Below are 5,354 nucleotides of genomic sequence, written 5' to 3' on the forward strand. Positions count from 1 at the left end.
AGCTGGCCTGTGAAACTGCAGTCGTTTAATTACCACTGAGATGACTGCATGAGTGAGTTTTCTATTTAACTGCAGCATTTTGTCTTCTGGTTCCATTTAGGATGAGTTACCATTTTGATTGTTAAATTGGATCATGCCCTAGTGTTCACAGGCTATTGTAGTGGGGACAGAGCACTGGACTTGGGAGTCTACAATTCCGAGGTTCTAATCCTCCAGTAGATATTTTATTAGTTGTGTTACCCTAGGGAAATCCCCTTCATCTTTCTGAACCTCAGTTTACTTATCTGTAAGCGTTGGTATGAATGATAGCTTTTTCCCAGAGTTGTGTGGAGGATCAGATGAGTTGGGGGATGTTCAGCGATTTGCAAATGCTGTAGAACTGTGAGCTATGGTGATATTGCCTAAAGTGCCAACATCTTTCTCCATTTTGCCACTTTGTATAATAAAGGTTTGATTGTTGCAAACAGTGAGAACCTAGGATTTGTTTTCCCAGAGGCTTATGGTAATGGTACTCAGCTCCTTTTAAATTTATTGGCACAATTTCCTTTTCCTTCAGGGCATGGATCTATCAAATTAACAATCTGACATCAAGGAATTTGTCTACTCCTGGAATTAATTGGTATAAAATCTTATGACTCATGACTAATGCCTGAAATTAGCTCTTCAAATAGGATAGCTATTAAAATGATGTATTTGGGTTTTTTCTATTTAAAAATAAATTTAGATTATCCAGTCTTTGTTTCATATTTGTGCACTATATTTCCATAATTCACAAGTCTAAAAATAGAATACCAATACTCATCTCCAGTGCCATTCTTTTCATGAATACATAATCTAGAACATATTAATAAGTAGATGGTACTTGATGACTTGTGGCCATAACAACCCATCCTTTTGTGACCAATTTTGTTATTGAGTACTTTCAATCAATCATGTCCAACTCATCATGACTTAATCTGAGTTTTGGGGGGCAAAAAATACTGGAGTGCTTTGCCATTTTCTTCTCCAGTTCATTTTACAGTTGAGGAAACTGAGGCAGGGTGAAGTGACTTGCTCAGGTTCCTACAGTTAAGCATCTGAAGCTGGATTTGAACTCGGGTCTTCCTAATTCCTGGCTTGGCACTCCAATTTACTGTGTTACACAGCTAGCCTTAATGAGAACTAATTAAACATGGAGGGGGTAATCTGCTAAATTGCACCTGATTTTAAGATTGGGTTCCCAAAGAATGGTTGGCCACCTCAGGTTTCAGAACTAGCTTGTGGAGCCATCCTTTAAAAAATAATTTTTGTTTTCTTAAGTTGAATAATATCAATAGACACGAGCACATTCATAAAGAAAAAGATTATAGTACATGAAAGCACAGATGTCTACTTGTTGAGGGCGGTTGCTCATACTGTGCAGTTTTCTTTAACCTCAATACATTAGTTTCAAAGCTGTCTTGATAGTCTGTGTCTCCTCCTGAATTTCCCTTTTTGTGCATTGGGGCCACTATTCTAAAACTATGATTCACAAACCCCTCTTGTTGTAGTGCCTTATTACAATTAGTCAATAGATAGGCTTGACTCTTAGCAAAGGCATTTATTAGGCTAGAAAGACTGATTACTGAACTTGCCCTTTCCTAAAAAAATGTATGTATACTCTACCACAAATACACATCACTTTTGCAAAGAGGATAGATAGATTTAGAATACACATGTACCAAGGCACATCACAAAACTATAGAGCCTGGAAGTTTTTTTGTTCTGGTCTTTTCTGTGGATCAAGTCTCCACTGCCAGAACTAGGTCTCTCTTTAATCTAGTTAGTCTCTTCTCTGCTACCAGTTTATATTTTTAAAAGCTGATGCCTCACTCAAATGAGTCTCTCCATTTGTATTTTTCAGGAGTGTGGGTGGGTGTCTGCATTCTCAAATGGAATTCAAACTGATTCTCCAATAAATCAAATAGATTCTGGAGTTGTGCTTTCTCAGACTGATACATACTGTTTGTTAGAGCAGAAAAACATGTAATCGGGACTGATAGCAATACCCCAAAGACCAAAATGATAGTATATATCATGCACACAATATCTCCCAGTCACTTCTGGTCTCTTCCCTACAAACTTCATACCTTGTGATTTCTTTTAAATAATACATTCTGTGATAGACACTCTAATAATAGGTTGTATATCCCTAAAAAGGGTTGATTGGACACAAAATCTCCAGGGATTTTTATTTCTTTCCAATTTGGGAGAAGAGGAAAAATAAGGGGAAATCAGCCCTTTAGAGGTGGAGAAATAAAGGGATGTGGTGAGACTGGCACAGTATCTTGGTGCTTAACGGTCAGCACCTCCCTCATTAAGATTTTGAGAGATCATCTCCAGTTAAATGGACAAGCCAGGAAGTGCATGACTTTTACTGAAGGCACATGCTCCAGTGTAGGAGCACTGGAAAAAAAAACAAACCAAAAACCAAGTCTTGCCAAGAGCAAATGGGTGGGCCTACTCTGCTTTAGCCTAATTTCCATTTGTTTTTTTTTACATTTATTCTTTTAAAAAATACATTTTCTGAATTTTAACATTTCTTGTAAATATCTGTGGTTAACTCTGTCCTTATGTTGTTAAGAGTTTCTGAGATGCCATGAGAGAGATCTTGCCTGTTACAGAGATGTGAAATCAAACCTCAACCCACTGTTCCCATGAATACCTACAAGAAATATTGCAAGAGATTTTTTTTTAAATGAAATAAAATTCTGGAGGAAATAATTTAAAATGCTAAGAAGTATTATGATTTACTAAAAAGCTGTGAAAACTACAATGGCCCAAACAATAAGAAATTACTGAGAACCTAGCACATATAACATTTAATGATTGTTGAATAATAAACATCAGAAAAAAAAGCAAAAGATTGAAAAAAAAATAAAAACATAAGCTAATATGAAAACCAATTGATTGATAAAACCAAGGAGAGATTTAAGAATCACTTGAATCCCTTAAAACCACAATGGGGACGAGGAGCCTGGGCACTATATTTTGAGAAATTGTAGACAAAAACTATTCAGATTAAAATTAGAAGGCAAAGCAAAGACAGAATTCATCTATAGCTTCCTGGAAAACTTCAAAAAGGAAAAGTTCTAGGATTGTCATAGCCTAAAACTAACACCCCCACAAAGAATTTTATGAGCATCCAGAATGACAGATATAATCCTAATTCCAAAAAATAAGGACAAGAGAAGACCTTGAAATATGATATTCAGAAAGGGAAAGAATTTAGGAATAATTTACCATGCAAAACAGATTATCATCCAAGGGGGAGACAAACGGATTTTTAAAGGAATGGTTAATTTTTGAGCATTTTTGGAAGACCATAATTAAATGGAAACTTTGAGTTAAAAACACCAAACCCAAGAAAATTTAGAATTTAAGCAATTGAAAGTATATGAAATCATGTGTTAATTCTTTTTGGAGTGGCAAGGAACTGGAAATTGAATGGATACCCACCAACTGGGAAATGGCTGAATAAGTTATGGCATATGAATATAATGGAATATTTATTATTCTACAAAAAATGATGAGCAAGCTAGTTTCAGAAAAGCCTGGAAAGACTGACATGCAAGATTATGTGATGATCGCCTGCGATGGACTTTGCTCTCTTCAGCAATAGGTGATTTGGATGAAATAGGTCAAATCTGGTGATGGAGAGAACACCATCTGCCCCGGAAAAAGGCCTATGGGGACTGAATATGGGTCACAAGACAGTATTTTCATCTTTTTTTTCTTCTCATGGTTTTTCTCCTTTTGGTCAGAACATGACAATGTGTTTAAAGGAATTGTATGTATTTAACCTATATCAAATTACTTGCTGTCTTGGAAAGGGGGAGGGAAGGAGAAAAACTTGGGACACAAAATTTTACAAAAATGAATGTTGAAAACTATATATATATATATATATATATATATATATATATATATATATATATATATATATATATATATATATATATATATATATATATCTGGGAAAATACTATTAAAATTTTTAACGTGCTAACTTTTTAGAAATAGGTGTCCTTATTTAATTCTCTTAAAAACTTTTCTAAAAAAAAAAAAAAAAAAAAAAAAAAGGTAAGAGCTCTGTTCTTAGAAGCTGAAGATGGAAAAGGGAGGGGAAAAGAAGAAAGGGGTTGGCTTTGCTATTTCTCATTACATGGAAGGGAGGTTTGAGTATCAGTTGAACCCCACTCTTATCTGAAGTAGACAAAGGAGGGTTGAATACATATAAGCACAGAGTTTGGTGGAGACAGAAGTATAGTGATAATTGTTTCTCTGGGGGGAAAGTATGCATTATGTATGGCACACTAAATTGAAAATGCAATTTTTTACTTTTCTAAGTTAAAATAAACAAAATAAATCAAACTTTATAGCATTTGTCAATTGAGTGTAAAAACTTAACAATCCATTCTGAGCCAATTTGAATTGGCTCCAGCACACCACTAATGTCAAAATATATCAAATTTCACCAGAAAATCATCAGGAATTGGGAAAGGAAAGTTAAAGACAAAGATTATCAGTGATTAGCCATAAACATTTCCCAAACACTGAATTAGTTTGAAAAGTAAAGGGATGGGGAGGAGAACTAGAATCTAAAGGAATTCCTAAGGGGAATGGCTGAACGAACTATATGACTTTAAGGGCCCAGGGACTCCGGTCTAGGAAGCCTTTAGACTCGAACTTGGTGGCCCAGATGTCACGAAGGGAGCCTCTGCGCCACTTGGTACTTAGCACACCCTCCACCTTCCCTTCCAGTTCCCATTTAAGTGTCTTCCCCTTTTAGAATGTAAGCCCCTTGGAGGCAGAGAGACAGTCTTGCTTGTAGCAACCCCCATTAGCATAGTGCAGTATAGGAAACATTCATTTCTCTACTGAGTTAATAATGACCATAAAAAGTACTACAATAGAGAAAATGGTATATAGTACTACTCTCCTTATGTGTTAAATTCTAATAACTACAATATATATTGAATAAGTTCTTTATTTTAATAGAAACCTGTGAAAAGTGCCGTTTCAGCAAAAGAAAAAGGAAAACAACCCAAAACATGTTACCAAAATATTCAAATTCTAATACAGGTAATTTGTGCTATGTCCCCCATAGAAATCACTATCAGATAAAACAACTACTACCTTATCTCTCCATTACTGAAGAATCTCTGCCTCCCCATGACCAACCTGGTATACTTAAAAGTTTTATTTTTCTTTAAAATCAATCTCCTCCCCACCAAAAAATTTTCAAAATATTAATCTCCTTTGAGCATTTTAAAAATCAAGTCTTTAAAAGGCTCCATATCCACTAAAATATATAAAAATATAAAATACGACAC

Source organism: Sminthopsis crassicaudata, chromosome 3 (assembly GCF_048593235.1).
Source record: "Sminthopsis crassicaudata isolate SCR6 chromosome 3, ASM4859323v1, whole genome shotgun sequence".
NCBI lineage: Eukaryota > Metazoa > Chordata > Mammalia > Dasyuromorphia > Dasyuridae > Sminthopsis > Sminthopsis crassicaudata.